Source organism: Ranitomeya imitator, chromosome 2 (assembly GCF_032444005.1).
Source record: "Ranitomeya imitator isolate aRanImi1 chromosome 2, aRanImi1.pri, whole genome shotgun sequence".
Taxonomy (NCBI): domain Eukaryota; kingdom Metazoa; phylum Chordata; class Amphibia; order Anura; family Dendrobatidae; genus Ranitomeya; species Ranitomeya imitator.
The window spans coordinates 10,025,216-10,046,442 of record NC_091283.1 but is presented as its reverse complement, the minus strand read 5'-3'; the positions used below and the strand labels follow the sequence as shown (position 1 = coordinate 10,046,442).

The 21,227-nt window shown below is 43.2% G+C and overlaps 1 protein-coding gene across 1 annotated transcript in view; it reads right to left on the bottom strand.

The window, feature by feature from the left end:
- Nucleotides 1–20,609, bottom strand: part of UTP14A (UTP14A small subunit processome component) — a 68,058-nt gene extending 47,449 nt beyond the window's left edge. Inside the window, exons 1-2 of the mRNA XM_069746095.1 lie at nt 20,489–20,609; nt 17,802–17,904 (exon numbers count right to left, since the gene is read on the bottom strand). The gene's annotated coding sequence lies outside the window, so the exon portion shown is untranslated. The remainder of the gene's footprint in view (nt 1–17,801; nt 17,905–20,488) is intronic.
- Nucleotides 20,610–21,227: the final 618 nt, after the last annotated feature.

Below are 21,227 nucleotides of genomic sequence, written 5' to 3'. Positions count from 1 at the left end.
ACACAGACAGCTCTCCAGCGACCAACGATGCCGGTAACCAGGGTAAACATCGGGTTACTAAGCGCAGGGCCGCGCTTAGTAACCCGATGTTTACTTTGGTTACCATCGTAAAAGTAAAAAAAACAAACAGTACATACTTACCTACCGCTGTCTGTCCCTGGCGCTCAGCTTCTCTACACTCCTCCTGTACTGACCGTGTAAGCACAGCGGCCGGAAAGCAGAGCGGTGACGTCACCGCTGTGCTTTCCGGCCGGCGCTCACAGCCAGTGCAGGAGTGCAGAGAAGCTGAGCGCCAGGGACAGACAGCGGTAGGTAAGTATGTACTGTTTGTTTTTTTTACTTTTACGATGGTAACTAAAGTAAACATCGGGTTACTAAGCGCGGCCCTGCGCTTAGTAACCCAATGTTTACCCTGGTTACCAGTGAAGACATCGCTGGATCGGTGTCACACACGCCGATTTAGCGATGTCAGCGGGAGATCCAGCGACGAAATAAAGTTCTGGAGTTTCCTCAGCGACCAACTATCTCCCAGCAGGGGCCTGATCGTTGGTCGCTGTCACACATAACGATTTCCTTAACGATATCGTTGCTACGTCACAAAAAGCAACGATATCGTTAACAATATCGTTCAGTGTGACGGTAACTTTAGGTTCTGAGGTTGCTAAGAATCTTGACTCAGCGGGCGGTGGTTGATGGTGTTGATGACGGTGGGCTCGTTCAAAGTCAACGTCCGCCTCCTAGGCAACCTATTCAGCGGTTACTGGACGTGTGACGACCATCACATACCACCTTTTGCGGCACCAAACCCTACAAAACTGAATCTTTTCACCAACATCTAAGCTATGTAACCGATATATATGTGTGTCTCTCTCTTCACCAGGGCTTTATTGACTTCGTCACCGGTCCCCTGCCCCTTGCGTTGAGAGTTAGGCTTCTTTCACACTTCCGTCGGTCGGGGTGCGTCATAATGCAAGGAAGCGACGTATCGACGGATGTTGGGAAAATAGTGGAAAACGTGTGCAACACATCCAGTGTTATGACGGATGCGTTGAAGGAGTTCCTGCCGGCATTTTCAGGTATAAGATGAGAGAGAGAGAGAATTTTTTTCCCCCGGACTACAAAATCCTTCCAGGCATGCTCAGAATGAAAAAATCGCTTGATTCCTGTGTTTGATGGTCAGCGACGGATCCTGCGCCCATAGGCTTCCATCATAGCCAACGACGAACAGCGCAGGATCCGTCGCTGAGCGATTTTCCGATGTGCAGAAAAAATGTTCCTCTGAACGTTTTCTCCGCACGACGGACAGCGATTTTCCGACGGATCCAGTGCACGACGGATGAAACGGAAGGCCATCCGTCACAATCCGTCGCTAAAACAAGTCTATGGGTAAAAAAACAGGATCCTGCAGAAAAATTTGCAGGATCCTGTTTTTTAAAAAATCAGCGGATTTAGATGGGAGGGAAAAGACGGAAGCGTGAAAGAGGCCTTAATCAGCAGTTATCAGGGTGAGTAGGTGTAAGAGATGAGCAGGACGCCTAATCACCATATCTCCACCTCGAGGGCGTGGATGGAGGGAGATAAATGTCCAGCCACTGTTTTTTTACTCTGGTCTGTTTGGAGGAAGGAAGACTCCAGGCTGAAGCTCCATGGACGTTTGTCCCAGAAATCTGAAGCCATACTGGGAAGGACTTTGTATGGACTTTTTACTTTTTTTTGTTCCAGGAACATGGGTAGCAGCAGTGAACAAATCATATGTCCTGGGTGAAGGTAGCTATCAACAGCAGCAAAATCAACTGCATCGCGAGCAGCAGCGGCGCCAAGAGCAGCAGTACCGGGAGCAGCAGTAGACAAAGCAGGAGACAAATAAACTCCTGATGCAATAGATTCAAAAGCAGAGGGAACTCGTGGTGGGAGATGTCCGCAGCAGAGAAACCTCCCCTCCCTCACATCAAGGTGGGGACTCGTGCATCTGGAAAGCGGTAAGACGAGCCATGCAAAAGATGGCCCCAGGGGATGATATAGAGGCGTTTTTGACTTTGTTCGAACAGGTTGCAGAGTGGGAGAGGCTGCTGCCCCCGGAACATTGGGCAGAGGTGCTGGCCCCCTATCTAATTGGCGGTCCCCAGAAAGCCTATTTTGACTTGGCCTTACAGGATGCACAGGAATATGTCAAGTTAAAAACTGAGATATTGGCATGCTCAGGTGTCACTATGTCTGTCAGAACCCAAAGGGTTCATCACTGGGCGTATTGTGGTGACAAACCCCCCTTGCTCTCAGATGATTGACTTCTTGGATTTGATCCAGAAATTGATGCAGCCGGATTCCTCCACTCCAGACCAGATGGTCGAGCAGGTCATCTTAACAGATGTCTTCATTCCTTCCCCAGGTCGGTTGCCCAGGGAGACCCCTGGAATCCAGACCTGGTGGACCTTGTTGAAAGGTACCAGGTGATCGAGAGGCCCCTAAGGAAGCCGGGGGTGGGCCATCTCCATACTGGGGTACTCAGCGGGAGCCCTAGTCCCAAAAGAGGGTTAGTAGAGTCACCACTGGGGGGGAGCCTGAGATCCCAAGGAGTCACTGAGAGGTTGACAAAGGCTGCTGGTAAAGACCTGATCTGGTGGAGATGCCACTGGACACATAGTCGCCTGTCGTCCTATGTCCTCTGAGCAGATGGACTGCAGCCTAGGGAGGTGCTCTTCGTACTATGCCTACCCAGCCTGCAGTGTGGACTATCAGCCCGCTGAGGGGCCGCAGTCATGTCCCTTGACAATAAACTAGTATTAGTGTCAGGACTCTTGGACTCAGGGAGTTGGGTGACCCTGATAAGGGCCCCACTTCCTTAGCAGTTGATCCCAGAGAAACATGTGGGTGTCCGCTGTATCCACTGGGATGCCAAGGACCTATTGCCAGAGTGTTGATAAAAATGAGCAGGGGTACGGAGTCCCATGAGGTCGGGGTAGTTAGAGACTTGCTGCACCCCGTGATAATTGGGAGGTTCTGGAACTTGTGGAGAAAGGCAGAGGTGCCAAGTGACACAGGCAGGAGCAAGGGCCACCCTGAAGAATCCCGGTTGCAGTCAGAGGTGGAGGAGTTCCACTTGTGTGTCCTAGCTGAGGATGAGGACGAAACGGTGACCAGTGAAGCCAAGGCTCCTAATCAGGGGGTTTCTGGGGAAAATTTTTAGAACTGCTTAACTGAGGGATATTACCATAAAAGGGGCATTTGAAAATGTGTCTGTGACTGATGGGGTTGCTCAAGTGTCCGGGGCTGACCACAGGTTCCCACACTTTGCAGTCAATGGCGAGTTACTGTATTGAGTGACCTCACTGAGCAGAGGTGAGATAGTGGAGCAGCTGTTGGTTCCAGGACGCTACTGGAAGAGGGTTCTAGACATAGCCCATTCAAATGTTTTGGAGGGACATCTGGGGGTAGAGAAAATGCAGAAGAGAATAATGCACAGGAAGCAGTATTATAGTAGTTATATTCTTGTACATGGGGCAGTATTATAGTAGTTATATTCTTGCACATAGGGGCAGTATTATAGTAGTTGTATTCTTGCACATAGGGGCAGTATTATAGTAGTTATATTCTTGTACATAGGGGCAGTATTATAGTAGTTATATTCTTGTACATGGGACCAGTATTATAGTAGTTATATTATTGTACATAGGAGCAGTATTATAGTAGTTATATTCTTGTACATAGGGGCAGTATTATAGTAGTTGTATTCTTGCACATAGGGGCAGTATTATAGTAGTTATATTCTTGTACATAGGAGCAATTGTTGTGAATTCTGTTGTCAAGCTCCCTCCTGTGGTCATGAATGGTACTTCGGCTGGTTCTGTCCATGGGCTTCCTCTGGTGGTGGTGAGTGGGGCTGCGGCTTCTGAGGTTCCTTCCACAGGTGATGAGGTTAATTCGTTAGCTGGCTGCTCTATTTAACTCCACCTAGATCATTGCTCCATGCCACCTGTCAATGTTCCAGTATTGGTCTAGTTCACTCCTGGATCGTTCTTGTGACCTGTCTTCCCAGCAGAAGCTAAGTTCCTGCTTGTTTTTCTCTGGTTTGCTATTTTTCTGTCCAGCTTGCTATTTTGATTGTTGTCTTGCTTGCTGGAAGCTCTGGGACGCAGAGGGAGCGCCTCCGCACCGTGAGTCGGTGCGGAGGGTCTTTTTGCGCCCTCTGCGTGGTCTTTTTGTAGTTTTTTGTGCTGACCGCAAAGCTACCTTTCCTATCCTCTGTTTGTTCAGTAAGTCGGGCCTCACTTTGCTAAATCTATTTCATCTCTGTGTTTGTAATTTTCATCTTTACTCAGTCATTATATGTGGAGGGCTGCCTTTTCCTTTGGGGAATTTCTCTGAGGCAAGGTAGGCTTTATTTTTCTATCTTTAGGGCTAGCTAGTTCCTTAGGCTGTGATGAGGCGCCTAGGGAGCGTCAGGAGCGCTCCATGGCTATTTCTAGTGTGTGTGATAGGTTTAGGGATTGCGGTCAGCAGAGTTCCCACGTCTCAGAGCTCGTCCTATATTATCAGTAACTATCAGGTCATTCCGTGTGCTCTTAACCACCAGGTCCATTATTGTCCTGACCACCAGGTCATAACAGGCAATATTATAGTAGTTATATTCTTGTACATAGGGGCAGTATTATAGTAGTTATATTCTTGTACATGGGACCAGTATTATAGTAGTTATATTCTTGTACATGGGGCAGTATTATAGTAGTTATATTCTTGTATATAGGAGCAGTATTATAGTAGTTATATTCTTGTACATAGGGGCAGTATTGTAGTAGTTATATTCTTGTACATAGGAGCAGTATTATAGTAGTTATATTCTTGTATATAGGGGCAGCATTATAGTAGTTATATTCCTGTACATAGGGGCAGTATTATAGTAGTTATATTCTTGTACATAGGAGCAGTATTATAGTAGTTATATTCTTGTACATGGGACCAGTATTATAGTAGTTATATTCTTGTACATAGGAGCAGTATTATAGTAGTTATATTCTTGTACATGGGACCAGTATTATAGTAGTTATATTCTTGTATATAGGGGCAGTATTATAGTAGTTATATTCCTGTACATAGGGGGCAGTATTATAGTAGTTATATTCTTGTACATGGGACCAGTATTATAGTAGTTATATTATTGTACATAGGAGCAGTATTATAGTAGTTATATTCTTGTACATAGGGGCAGTATTATAGTAGTTGTATTCTTGCACATAAGGGCAGTATTATAGTAGTTATATTCTTGTACATAGGGGCAATTGTTGTGAATTCTGTTGTCAAGCTCCCTCCTGTGGTCATGAATGGTACTTCGGCTGGTTCTGTCCATGGGCTTCCTCTGGTGGTGGTGAGTGGGGCTGCGGCTTCTGAGGTTCCTTCCACAGGTGATGAGGTTAATTCGTTAGCTGGCTGCTCTATTTAACTCCACCTAGATCATTGCTCCATGCCACCTGTCAATGTTCCAGTATTGGTCTAGTTCACTCCTGGATCGTTCTTGTGACCTGTCTTCCCAGCAGAAGCTAAGTTCCTGCTTGTTTTTCTCTGGTTTGCTATTTTTCTGTCCAGCTTGCTATTTTGATTGTTGTCTTGCTTGCTGGAAGCTCTGGGACGCAGAGGGAGCGCCTCCGCACCGTGAGTCGGTGCGGAGGGTCTTTTTGCGCCCTCTGCGTGGTCTTTTTGTAGTTTTTTGTGCTGACCGCAAAGCTACCTTTCCTATCCTCTGTTTGTTCAGTAAGTCGGGCCTCACTTTGCTAAATCTATTTCATCTCTGTGTTTGTAATTTTCATCTTTACTCAGTCATTATATGTAGAGGGCTGCCTTTTCCTTTGGGGAATTTCTCTGAGGCAAGGTAGGCTTTATTTTTCTATCTTTAGGGCTAGCTAGTTCCTTAGGCTGTGACGAGGCGCCTAGGGAGCGTCAGGAGCGCTCCATGGCTATTTCTAGTGTGTGTGATAGGTTTAGGGATTGCGGTCAGCAGAGTTCCCACGTCTCAGAGCTCGTCCTATATTATCAGTAACTATCAGGTCATTCCGTGTGCTCTTAACCACCAGGTCCATTATTGTCCTGACCACCAGGTCATAACAGGCAATATTATAGTAGTTATATTCTTGTACATAGGGGCAGTATTATAGTAGTTATATTCTTGTACATGGGACCAGTATTATAGTAGTTATATTCTTGTACATGGGGCAGTATTATAGTAGTTATATTCTTGTATATAGGAGCATTATTATAGTAGTTATTTTCTTGTACATAGGGGCAGTATTGTAGTAGTTATATTCTTGTACATAGGAGCAGTATTATAGTAGTTATATTCTTGTATATAGGGGCAGTATTATAGTAGTTATATTCCTGTACATAGGGGCAGTATTATAGTAGTTTTATTCTTGTACATAGGGGCAGTATTATAGTAGTTATATTCTTGTACATGGGACCAGTATTATAGTAGTTATATTCTTGTACATAGGAGCAGTATTATAGTAGTTATATTCTTGTACATGGGACCAGTATTATAGTAGTTATATTCTTGCACATAGGGGCAGTATTATAGTAGTTGTAATCTTGCACATAGGGGCAGTATTATAGTAGTTATATTCTTGTACATAGGGGCAGTATTATAGTAGTTATATTCTTGTACATGGGACCAGTATTATAGTAGTTATATTATTGTACATAGGAGCAGTATTATAGTAGTTATATTCTTGTACATAGGGGCAGTATTATAGTAGTTGTATTCTTGCACATAGGGGCAGTATTATAGTAGTTATATTCTTGTACATAGGGGCAATTGTTGTGAATTCTGTTGTCAAGCTCCCTCCTGTGGTCATGAATGGTACTTCGGCTGGTTCTGTCCATGGGCTTCCTCTGGTGGTGGTGAGTGGGGCTGCGGCTTCTGAGGTTCCTTCCACAGGTGATGAGGTTAATTCGTTAGCTGGCTGCTCTATTTAACTCCACCTAGATCATTGCTCCATGCCACCTGTCAATGTTCCAGTATTGGTCTAGTTCACTCCTGGATCGTTCTTGTGACCTGTCTTCCCAGCAGAAGCTAAGTTCCTGCTTGTTTTTCTCTGGTTTGCTATTTTTCTGTCCAGCTTGCTATTTTGATTGTTGTCTTGCTTGCTGGAAGCTCTGGGACGCAGAGGGAGCGCCTCCGCACCGTGAGTCGGTGCGGAGGGTCTTTTTGCGCCCTCTGCGTGGTCTTTTTGTAGTTTTTTGTGCTGACCGCAAAGCTACCTTTCCTATCCTCTGTTTGTTCAGTAAGTTGGGCCTCACTTTGCTAAATCTATTTCATCTCTGTGTTTGTAATTTTCATCTTTACTCAGTCATTATATGTGGAGGGCTGCCTTTTCCTTTGGGGAATTTCTCTGAGGCAAGGTAGGCTTTATTTTTCTATCTTTAGGGCTAGCTAGTTCCTTACGCTGTGACGAGGCGCCTAGGGAGCGTCAGGAGCGCTCCATGGCTATTTCTAGTGTGTGTGATAGGTTTAGGGATTGCGGTCAGCAGAGTTCCCACGTCTCAGAGCTCGTCCTATATTATCAGTAACTATCAGGTCATTCCGTGTGCTCTTAACCACCAGGTCCATTATTGTCCTGACCACCAGGTCATAACAGGCAATATTATAGTAGTTATATTCTTGTACATAGGGGCAGTATTATAGTAGTTATATTCTTGTACATGGGACCAGTATTATAGTAGTTATATTCTTGTACATGGGGCAGTATTATAGTAGTTATATTCTTGTATATAGGAGCAGTATTATAGTAGTTATATTCTTGTACATAGGGGCAGTATTGTAGTAGTTATATTCTTGTACATAGGAGCAGTATTATAGTAGTTATATTCTTGTATATAGGGGCAGTATTATAGTAGTTATATTCCTGTACATAGGGGGCAGTATTATAGTAGTTATATTCTTGTACATAGGAGCAGTATTATAGTAGTTATATTCTTGTACATGGGACCAGTATTATAGTATTTATATTCTTGTACATAGGAGCAGTATTATAGTAGTTATATTCTTGTACATGGGACCAGTATTATAGTAGTTATATTCTTGTATATAGGGGCAGTATTATAGTAGTTATATTCCTGTACATAGGGGGCAGTATTATAGTAGTTATATTCTTGTACATAGGAGCAGTATTATAGTAGTTATATTCTTGTACATGGGACCAGTATTATAGTAGTTATATTCTTGTACATAGGAGCAGTATTATAGCAGTTATATTCTTGTACATAGGAGCAGTATTATAGTAGTTATATTCTTGTACATAGGGGCAGTATTATAGTAGTTATATTCTTGTACATAGGGCCAGTATTATAGTAGTTATATTCTTGTACATAGGAGCAGTATTATAGTAGTTATATTCTTGTATATAGGGGCAGTATTATAGTAGTTATATTCCTGTACATAGGAGCAGTATTATAGTAGTTATTTTCATGTATATAGGAGCAGTATTATAGTAGTTTTATTCTTGTACATAGGGGCAGTATTATAGTAGTTATATTCTTGTACATGGGACCAGTATTATAGTAGTTATATTCTTGTACATAGGAGCAATATTATAGTAGTTATATTCTTGCACATAGGGACATTATTATAGTAGTTATATACTTGTACATAGGGACAGTATTATAGTCGTTATATTCTTGTACATGGCAGTATTATAGTAGTTATATTCTTGTACATAGAGGGCAGTATTATAGTAGTTATATTCTTGTACATGGGACCAGTATTATAGTAGTTATATTATTGTACATAGGAGCAGTATTATAGTAGTTATATTCTTGTACATAGGGGCAGTATTATAGTAGTTGTATTCTTGCACATAAGGGCAGTATTATAGTAGTTATATTCTTGTACATAGGGGCAATTGTTGTGAATTCTGTTGTCAAGCTCCCTCCTGTGGTCATGAATGGTACTTCGGCTGGTTCTGTCCATGGGCTTCCTCTGGTGGTGGTGAGTGGGGCTGCGGCTTCTGAGGTTCCTTCCACAGGTGATGAGGTTAATTCGTTAGCTGGCTGCTCTATTTAACTCCACCTAGATCATTGCTCCATGCCACCTGTCAATGTTCCAGTATTGGTCTAGTTCACTCCTGGATCGTTCTTGTGACCTGTCTTCCCAGCAGAAGCTAAGTTCCTGCTTGTTTTTCTCTGGTTTGCTATTTTTCTGTCCAGCTTGCTATTTTGATTGTTGTCTTGCTTGCTGGAAGCTCTGGGACGCAGAGGGAGCGCCTCCGCACCGTGAGTCGGTGCGGAGGGTCTTTTTGCGCCCTCTGCGTGGTCTTTTTGTAGTTTTTTGTGCTGACCGCAAAGCTACCTTTCCTATCCTCTGTTTGTTCAGTAAGTTGGGCCTCACTTTGCTAAATCTATTTCATCTCTGTGTTTGTAATTTTCATCTTTACTCAGTCATTATATGTAGAGGGCTGCCTTTTCCTTTGGGGAATTTCTCTGAGGCAAGGTAGGCTTTATTTTTCTATCTTTAGGGCTAGCTAGTTCCTTAGGCTGTGACGAGGCGCCTAGGGAGCGTCAGGAGCGCTCCATGGCTATTTCTAGTGTGTGTGATAGGTTTAGGGATTGCGGTCAGCAGAGTTCCCACGTCTCAGAGCTCGTCCTATATTATCAGTAACTATCAGGTCATTCCGTGTGCTCTTAACCACCAGGTCCATTATTGTCCTGACCACCAGGTCATAACAGGCAATATTATAGTAGTTATATTCTTGTACATAGGGGCAGTATTATAGTAGTTATATTCTTGTACATGGGACCAGTATTATAGTAGTTATATTCTTGTACATGGGGCAGTATTATAGTAGTTATATTCTTGTATATAGGAGCAGTATTATAGTAGTTATATTCTTGTACATAGGGGCAGTATTGTAGTAGTTATATTCTTGTACATAGGAGCAGTATTATAGTAGTTATATTCTTGTATATAGGGGCAGTATTATAGTAGTTATATTCCTGTACATAGGGGGCAGTATTATAGTAGTTATATTCTTGTACATAGGAGCAGTATTATAGTAGTTATATTCTTGTACATGGGACCAGTATTATAGTATTTATATTCTTGTACATAGGAGCAGTATTATAGTAGTTATATTCTTGTACATGGGACCAGTATTATAGTAGTTATATTCTTGCACATAGGGGCAGTATTATAGTAGTTGTAATCTTGCACATAGGGGCAGTATTATAGTAGTTATATTCTTGTACATAGGGGCAGTATTATAGTAGTTATATTCTTGTACATGGGACCAGTATTATAGTAGTTATATTCTTGTACATAGGAGCAGTATTATAGCAGTTATATTCTTGTACATAGGAGCAGTATTATAGTAGTTATATTCTTGTACATAGGGGCAGTATTATAGTAGTTATATTCTTGTACATAGGGCCAGTATTATAGTAGTTATATTCTTGTACATAGGAGCAGTATTATAGTAGTTATATTCTTGTATATAGGGGCAGTATTATAGTAGTTATATTCCTGTACATAGGAGCAGTATTATAGTAGTTATTTTCATGTATATAGGAGCAGTATTATAGTAGTTTTATTCTTGTACATAGGGGCAGTATTATAGTAGTTATATTCTTGTACATGGGACCAGTATTATAGTAGTTATATTCTTGTACATAGGAGCAGTATTATAGTAGTTATATTCTTGTACATGGGACCAGTATTATAGTAGTTATATTCTTGCACATAGGGGCAGTATTATAGTAGTTGTATTCTTGCACATAGGGGCAGTATTATAGTAGTTATATTCTTGTACATAGGGGCAGTATTATAGTAGTTATATTCTTGTACATGGGACCAGTATTATAGTAGTTATATTATTGTACATAGGAGCAGTATTATAGTAGTTATATTCTTGTACATAGGGGCAGTATTATAGTAGTTGTATTCTTGCACATAGGGGCAGTATTATAGTAGTTATATTCTTGTACATAGGGGCAATTGTTGTGAATTCTGTTGTCAAGCTCCCTCCTGTGGTCATGAATGGTACTTCGGCTGGTTCTGTCCATGGGCTTCCTCTGGTGGTGGTGAGTGGGGCTGCGGCTTCTGAGGTTCCTTCCACAGGTGATGAGGTTAATTCGTTAGCTGGCTGCTCTATTTAACTCCACCTAGATCATTGCTCCATGCCACCTGTCAATGTTCCAGTATTGGTCTAGTTCACTCCTGGATCGTTCTTGTGACCTGTCTTCCCAGCAGAAGCTAAGTTCCTGCTTGTTTTTCTCTGGTTTGCTATTTTTCTGTCCAGCTTGCTATTTTGATTGTTGTCTTGCTTGCTGGAAGCTCTGGGACGCAGAGGGAGCGCCTCCGCACCGTGAGTCGGTGCGGAGGGTCTTTTTGCGCCCTCTGCGTGGTCTTTTTGTAGTTTTTTGTGCTGACCGCAAAGCTACCTTTCCTATCCTCTGTTTGTTCAGTAAGTCGGGCCTCACTTTGCTAAATCTATTTCATCTCTGTGTTTGTAATTTTCATCTTTACTCAGTCATTATATGTGGAGGGCTGCCTTTTCCTTTGGGTGAATTTCTCTGAGGCAAGGTAGGCTTTATTTTTCTATCTTTAGGGCTAGCTAGTTCCTTAGGCTGTGACGAGGCGCCTAGGGAGCGTCAGGAGCACTCCATGGCTATTTCTAGTGTGTGTGATAGGTTTAGGGATTGCGGTCAGCAGAGTTCCCACGTCTCAGAGCTCGTCCTATATTATCAGTAACTATCAGGTCATTCCGTGTGCTCTTAACCACCAGGTCCATTATTGTCCTGACCACCAGGTCATAACAGGCAATATTATAGTAGTTATATTCTTGTACATAGGGGCAGTATTATAGTAGTTATATTCTTGTACATGGGACCAGTATTATAGTAGTTATATTCTTGTACATGGGGCAGTATTATAGTAGTTATATTCTTGTATATAGGAGCAGTATTATAGTAGTTATATTCTTGTACATAGGGGCAGTATTGTAGTAGTTATATTCTTGTACATAGGAGCAGTATTATAGTAGTTATATTCTTGTATATAGGGGCAGTATTATAGTAGTTATATTCCTGTACATAGGGGGCAGTATTATAGTAGTTATATTCTTGTACATAGGAGCAGTATTATAGTAGTTATATTCTTGTACATGGGACCAGTATTATAGTAGTTATATTCTTGTACATAGGAGCAGTATTATAGTAGTTATATTCTTGTACATGGGACCAGTATTATAGTAGTTATATTCTTGTATATAGGGGCAGTATTATAGTAGTTATATTCCTGTACATAGGGGGCAGTATTATAGTAGTTATATTCTTGTACATAGGAGCAGTATTATAGTAGTTATATTCTTGTACATGGGACCAGTATTATAGTAGTTATATTCTTGTACATAGGAGCAGTATTATAGCAGTTATATTCTTGTACATAGGAGCAGTATTATAGTAGTTATATTCTTGTACATAGGGGCAGTATTATAGTAGTTATATTCTTGTATATAGGGGCAGTATTATAGTAGTTATATTCCTGTACATAGGAGCAGTATTATAGTAGTTATTTTCATGTATATAGGAGCAGTATTATAGTAGTTATATTCTTGTACATAGGGCCAGTATTATAGTAGTTATATTCTTGTACATAGGAGCAGTATTATAGTAGTTATATTCTTGTATATAGGGGCAGTATTATAGTAGTTATATTCCTGTACATAGGAGCAGTATTATAGTAGTTATTTTCATGTATATAGGAGCAGTATTATAGTAGTTATATTCTTGTACATAGGGGCAGTATTATAGTAGTTTTATTCTTGTACATAGGGGCAGTATTATAGTAGTTATATTCTTGTACATAGGGGCAGTATTATAGTAGTTATATTTTGGTACATTGAGGGCAGTATTTTTAATGTACGTATTAATGGGGATTTTTTACTTATCTGGTCAGGACAATGTTGTGTGCTGCTACTTCTCCACATTCTTCAGGTTTCTTTTCTCAGTTCCTGTCTGTCCGGTATTTGATTTTTAATCTCGCAGCTCATCCCCGCGCTGTCGTCCATGATATACGGCAGAATGTATGTTACAGATCTGTGTAATAGAAGTCACTCGTTCTGAACCGTATTTCAGAATGTTCTGGTGCCAGAGACTGAGTCACTTCTCCGTTTTCTCACAATCATCATTCTGCATTTGGAAACCATTTAGTGCTGCAGTGCAGGGAATAGGAGGAAGTTACTTACCGAGGTTGTCCAATACTTTGTCATTGATGATGTATCATTAGGATAGGTCACCAATGTCTAATTGGCCAGAGTCCGGCACTTGGCACCCTTGCCAATTAGCTGCTCTAGGTGTCGGGGGTGGGGGGGGGGGGCGGCGGCCGCCGGACCAGAACTCCTCATTTTTTGAGCTGCTCCGTCTTCTGATAGTGGCTGCGGCAGGGTACTGCACATACGCCTATAATTCAAATAAATAGGAGTAAACTCAGCATTTCCGGCTTTAGACCTATTCCTTAAGAGAGGTCATCAATTATAAAGTAGTGAACAACCCCGGCGATCGCCGTTAGCTGCTGCTCCAGATGCGCCATCTTGGAGGAGGAATTTTCTTATGCCGACAGCGCCTGCACAATAGCAGTTATCGCATCACCTCTATATACACCGATAGCTGCTACTGTGCAAGCATGGCCGGTGCCATTTTCAAACTTTTTTTTTTTTTAGAAATATGAAGAGAACAGCGAATAAATTAATTATATACACATTACACATACAATCAGGTTGAAGCGCAGGGGCACCACCGGCACCTGCATGGAGAAGGAGGGATCAATGACTTGTCAGAAACCTTACACATGAGCACTGTAACGCGGCTGCAGTGCAGTTCAGCGCAACCTCCAACAGGGGGTGCTGGTGAGGGAAGAGAGGATGCACACTCACAGCGTAGCAACGCAGAGCAGCCGCACAAGTGTCGCAGGTAACGAAAGAGTGGTCAGACGAGCTGAGTCAGAAAGTGTCAGGAGCAGAAGTACCAGATGTTACAGTCAGAGACAAGCCAGAAGTCAGAGCAAAATGGGAGCGCGGTATCCAAAACATAAGACGTAAGACGAAGTCGGGGTACAAGCCAGAAGTCAAAGCCGGTTAGGGAACGAGGTATCAGAGACGGAAAGCAAGAGGCGGGGTTCAGAGATCAGGCCGAGTCATACACTGTAAGGAAAACCACCAGACGAACACTAAGGCTACGTTCACACTAGCGTTGTGCGCCGCTGCGTCGGGGACGCGACGCACAACGCACCGAAAAACGCGTGCAAACGCACGCAAAAACGCTGTGTTTTTCGACTCGTGCGTCGTTTTTTGACGAAAATCGGACGCAAGAAAAATGCAACTTGTTGCGTTTTCTTGGTCCAACGCTAGCGTCAATAAAGACGCACGTGTCGGAAAACGCAACAAGCAAAAACGCATGCGTCCCCCATGTTAAACATAGGGGCGCATGACGCGTGCGTCGCCGCTGCGTCGCCCGACGCTAGCGCGACGCACACTAGCCGAACGCTAGTGTGAACGTAGCCTTAAGTCAGGAATAGGGAACGGTCTCACAAAAATACGAGAAGGCAGAGGCAGAAGGATCACCAGGGTATACGGGTCAGCTGCTCTAGCCTGGAAGAATGAACTATCACTGACCCTGGCCAGCAGACAGAGGACTGAAAAAGCCCAGCCAGCTCCAAAACGAGGCAGAGGGGTTAACCCCCGCATGACCATTCCAGAGAGAGGATAGCAGAAAACAAACTCCGGACTGGATCATGACAAGCACCACATGAAGACCCCCATAGCCCCCCCCCCCACAGCCCCTCCACAGGCTGCTCCAGAGTTTGAGAAGATCATTAAATGAAAACTGAAATCAAGATTAAAAACCAACCACAAGATGGATTTCATCACCAGGTATCTTTGTAATCAGTATAACGGCGCCGTCCTGACACTGTTTGCAGTCACTGAAGACAATCCTGATCACATGTATCAATGTAATCAGTATAACGACACCGACCTGACATGTATCAGTATAACGGCACCAACCTAACACTATCTGTAGTTACTGAGCACAATCCTGATTACAGTTATCAGTGTAATCAGTATAACGGCGCCGACCTGACACTGTCTATAGTCACTGAGCACAATCCTGATCACAGGTATCAGTGTAATCAGTATAACGGCACCAACCTGACATGTAGTTACTGAGCACAATCCTGATCACAGGTATCAGTGTAATCAGTATAATGGCACCGACCTGACACTGCCTGTAGTCACTGAGCACAATCCTAATCAGAGGTATCGGTGTAACGACACCGACCTGACATTGTCTGTAGTCACTGAGCACAATCCTGATCACAGGTATCAGTGTAATCAGTATAACAGCACCGACCTGACACTGTCTGTAGTCACTGAGCACAATCCTAATCAGAGGTATCAGTATAACAGCACCGAGCTGACACTGTCTGTAGTCACTGAGCATGATCCTGATCACAGGTATCAGTGTAATCAGTATAATGGCACCGACCTGACACTGCCTGTAGTCACTGAGCACAATCCTAATCAGAGGTATCGGTGTAATCAGTATAACGGCGCCGTCCTGACACTGTTTGCAGTCACTGAGCACAATCCTGATCACAGGTATCGGTGTATTCAGTATAACAGCACCGACCTGACACTGTCTGTAGTCACTGAGCACAATCCTAATCAGAGGTATCAGTATAACAGCACCGACCTGACACTGTCTGTAGTCACTGAGCACAATCCTGATCACATGTATCAGTATAACAGCACCGACCTGACACTGTCTGTAGTCACTGAGCACAATCACAGGTATCAGTGTAATCAGTATAACGGCACTGACCTGATACTGTAGTCATTGAGCACAATCCTGATCACAGGTATCAGTGTAATCAGTATAACGGCACCGACCTGACACTGTCTGTAGTCATTGAGCACAATCCTGATCACAGGTATCAGTGTAATCAGTGTAACGGCACCGAACTGATACTGTCTGTAGTTACTGAGTACAGTCCTGATCACAGGTATCAGTATAACTGCACCGACCTGACACTGTAGTCACTGAGCACAATCCTGATCACAGGTATCAGTGTAATCAGTATAACGGCACCGACCTGACACTGTAGTTACTGAGCACAATCCTGATCACAGGTATCAGTGTAATCAGTATAACAGCACCGACCTGACACTGTAGTCACTGAGCACAATCCTGATCACATGTATCAGTATAACGGCACCAACCTAACACTATCTGTAGTTACTGAGCACTATCCTGATTACAGTTATCAGTGTAATCAGTATAACGGCGCCGACCTGACACTGTCTATAGTCACTGAGCACAATCCTGATCACAGGTATCAGTGTAATCAGTATAACGGCACCAACCTGACATGTAGTTACTGAGCACAATCCTGATCACAGGTATCAGTGTAATCAGTATAACAGCACCGACCTGACACTGCCTGTAGTCACTGAGCACAATCCTGATCACAGGTATCAGTGTAATCAGTATAACGGCACCGACCTGACACTGTCTATAGTCACTGAGCACAATCCTGATCACAGGTATCAGTGTAATCAGTATAACGGCACCGACCTGACACTGTCTATAGTCACTGAGCACAATCCTGATCACAGGTATCAGTGTAATCAGTATAATGGCACCGACCTGACACTGTCTATAGTCACTGAGCACAATCCTGATCACAGGTATCAGTGTAATTAGTATAACGGCACCGACCTGACACTGCCTGTAGTCACTGAGCACAATCCTGATCACAGGTATCAGTGTAATCAGTATAACGGCACCGACCTGACACTGTCTGTAGTCACTGAGCACAATACTGATCACAGGTATCAGTGTAATCAGTATAACGGCACCAACCTGACACGTAGATACTGAGCACAATCCTGATTACAGGTATCAGTGTAATCAGTATAACAGCACCGACCTGACACTGCCTGCAGTCACTGAGCACAATCCTGATCACAGTTATCAGTGTAATCAGTATAACAGCACCGACCTGACACTGTCTGTAGTCACTGAGCACAATCCTGATCACAGGTATCAATATAACAGCACCGACCTGACACTGTCTATAGTCACTGAGCACAATCCTGATCACAGGAATCAGTGTAATCAGTATAACGGCACTAACCTGACACTGTAGTCATTGAGCACAATCCTGATCACAGGTATCAGTGTAATCAGTATAACGGCACCGACCTGACACTGTAGTCACTGAGCACAATCCTGATCACAGGTATCAGTGTAATCAGTATAACGGCACCGACCTGACACTGTCTGTAGTCACTGAGCACAATCCTGATCACAGGTATCAGTGTAATTAGTATAACAGCACCGACCTGACACTGTCTGTAGTCACTGAGCACAATCCTGATCACAGGTATCAGTGTAATCAGTATAACGGCACTGACCTGACACTGTCTGTAGTCACTGAGCACAATCCTGATCACAGGAATCAGTGTAATCAGTATAACGGCACTGACCTGACACTGTCTGTAGTCACTGAGCACAATCCTGATCACAGGTATCAGTGTAATCAGTATAACGGCACTGACCTGACACTGTCTGTAGTCACTGAGCACAATCCTGATCACAGGTATCAGTGTAATTAGTATAACAGCACCGACCTGACACTGTCTGTAGTCACTGAGCACAATCCTGATCACATATATCAGTATAACAGCACCGACCTGACAGTGTCTATAGTCACTGTGCACAATCCTGATCACAGGTATCAGTGTAATCAGTATAACGACACTGACCTGACACTGTCTGTAGTTACTGAGCACAATCCTGATCACAGGGCACTGTAATATTCAGCTTCTTGATTCTTTTGGAAATCTTTGCAGTGCAGGAGTCTTGTATCTGGGAAGATCAATGGTATTTTGTTCTGATTCATGAATAGAATGAAAGAATTATAGTAAAGACTGACACACATACATAATGAACAAATAATGAACAGGAGGAGAGGGAGTGTAACCCTAGCACACCAAATGCATCTTTGATTCACTGCAGAGAACTGGGTGACTATCTTTGGGGTCACGGTAGTGATTATCAGCAGTTGTCACTCAGCTTCTGTTACTGCGGCACAGCATGTACAGAATAAGGGTATGTGCACACGATGCAGATTTAGTGCAGATTTAGTGCAGAACTGCAGCAGATTTTTCTGCAGCAGAAACGCTGCAGAACTGCACTGTGATTTACAGTACAATGTAAATCAATTTAAAAAAAAAAAAAGCTGTGCACATGGTGCAGAAAAATCTGCGCAGAAAAAACTGCACAAAAAATCACATAAAAAACGCACAAAAACACATAAAAACGCACAAAAAACGCATAAAAGACGCACCTGCGGATTCTGCCAGGAGATGCAGATTTAGTGCAGAAAATTCTGCACCACATTTCCTACGTGTGCACATAGCTAAGGGTTTCTCATAACAGGATGATTCCTTTACGCGTATTTTTTTTTCACTATATTTATTTTTGGCAGGAAACCTTAAGTTTTAGAAAAAGATACATTACCGATGATACAAGACGCTCATGTCCTATAAGTGATTTCTCCCGCACTGCGCGATGACTGCCGGATACGATAACCTTCTGTGTTCCTTAACCTCCTGACGATGTAACCGCGTCAATAAATTACAGCGCGAGCCTCTAACAATCGCCAGACTTCCCAGCCCCTCTATAGTAATTCACAAGGCGCAGGGACTGAAGTTTCAATTATATTTTTTTCAATAAGATTTTGTCTCGATGAAACGTTCATCTCATTTTTCATTCTATATTCCATCATGTGGCGTCCGGACGTCCGTCACAGCGAAGCCGTAATTAAGTGCAGTGAAGAATTTCAATAAATCAAATCCACAAAGAACTTTTCCCTGGTGTTAAATGAGGATTTCATGTGCGAACAAGAAGGTCGATGTGATTGGACGACACTGAGGATGGAAACAAGTTCTAGAATGACTTCAATGAGACTTGTCAGTTCAGGGAGCGCTGCTGTCATGGCGTTTTTTTTTTACATGATTGTAAGGCTTTTAAATCAATGAGAAAATGACAAAGATGTCACAAATAATGTAAACTGATATAATATTCACTGAAGAAAGGACATGAAAGACAGAAAAGATGGAGGGTGTGTATTTTTATTAAATTTAACTTAAAACGAGTGCTCAGTGACGATATTTGGGGGAGCTGCAACAATGTAGCATCAGTGTGATGGTGTGATATGTTATGTAGGTATCATTTTGTGTATATTTATATTTTACTGATTTTCATAGTGTTCTCTTGTTGCCCTGTATCATTCCGTGTATTCCCCATATTGTTTAGAATCTCAATTACCTTCCAAAAGGCTGATAATTGAATTAGCTCACTTACTGTCTGCAGCCTGACTGTGTCTATGCCTCTTGATGACCCCCTGTAGTGTCTTAATCCCCGAGGAACCTTTGTCAGGTCTGGGAGGCCTGAAAACCACCCCAACCTGTCTGACTACCCCTGGACATAAGGAGGGGGCTGGGGAGGACAGGAGCTGAAATTTCGTTCCTGTGTGGTGAGGATGGTGTGAACACAGCACGTCAGAGAGAAAGGGAAGCATATGGACCATTTTTATCCTCTGCTGGAGTATTGGACTCTCATCTCCTTGGACATTTCATCTTGTTACTGAACTGCATTCGTGTTCTGGACTATTGTATCCCCAGTGTGGTCGATTGTTTATGGACCTTTTAGTTTTGCCTATAATAAAGGTCTTGGGATTGTTCACACTTCCCTCGCTCTGTTGATTGTGTGGTATCAGAGAAGGACCCTGTGACAACTGGTGGCAGCAGTGGGATCCAGAGGTGTATCTAGGGTTTCTGGCACCCGGGGCAAGAATTCATTTTGGCCCCCCCCCCCCCGCAGGACATATGTGATTTGCACACTCAGTCATGTACCCACGAGCTCCTCTCCCTAATGCTCTCAATGTTCAGTGAAAAACTGAGAGAAGCGGGAAGAGAAGCTCGATGTCACAGGACCATAAGTATGAAAGTCGCATGTGAGTGAAGTGTCCATGTGACGACTACTGGAACCTGCAGAGCTGAATCCTGACCGCAGCCTTCTGAATTCTCACAACTAATGCACTGCACACTTTTAGGATTCTCCCTTGCCAGTGGACAGTCATGTCAGCACAAGCATGTGATTTGTATACTTCTGACCACATTCCGACTAGATGTGCCCGACCTCGCTCAGTTCATTTTCATTGAGTGAGGCCACACATATCTAGTCAGCACGTGACTGTATGTATGTAAATTACCAGCACGAGAGAATCCTGACAGCGTGCAGGGCGCACTGTGAGAACTCAGAAGTCTGCAGTCACATAGAATGACTGCAGACTCATTACAAACCTGGACATCCCCTTTAAAGCTCCTAACATAAATAAAAACATGAGAATTAGTCAGTATCACAAATAACATTTACATCCAGGTACCTTATAGATGACGTCGCCTCTGGCATCGTTCTTCTTTTCTCCATCTTGTCCAGGCCCCATGATGAGTTTTGTCATCCACATCCGTCTCTGCAGACTTCCATCTTCTCCGCTCTTTTGCAGAAAATCTCCACATGATGCCCTTAAAGATACAAGTGTCATTATAATGCTCCTGAATTAAAAATTGCCCCTCACTATATTGTCTGCACAAAATATGACCCCCACACTGTCCATCTTATGGTACATGCTCTTCACACTGACCTCTCCTTTCCATACCGGCCCCCTCTTCACACTGTCCTCTCACACTGTGTCCCCCTATAGGGCTCAGTATTTATACTGTACTCTGTCATCACACTCCCCCTCCTTGGTATACTGTCCTCTCCTGGCTGTGGCCTTACACTGTCCCTCCATGCTACACCCCCACTACTCAGTTTCTATTCTGTGCCCACTCACTTTTCTCCCCCATACTGTCTCCTCACACTATTCCCCTCCCTCCTCATAGTGTCTCCTCTCACATCCCTCCTGTTCACCATACTGTCTCCTCATATATTTACACCCCCACTTTCTATACTGCCTGCTCACCTGACTCCCCATACTGTGTCTGCACACATCCCATCACCCTCACTCCCCGTACTCTGTCCACATACATTTTTCACATCACTACTCATACTGTGTCCACATACATTCCCCCGTTTGCTCCTCATACAGTCTGCACCCATCCCCCATACTGTTTCCTCAGATA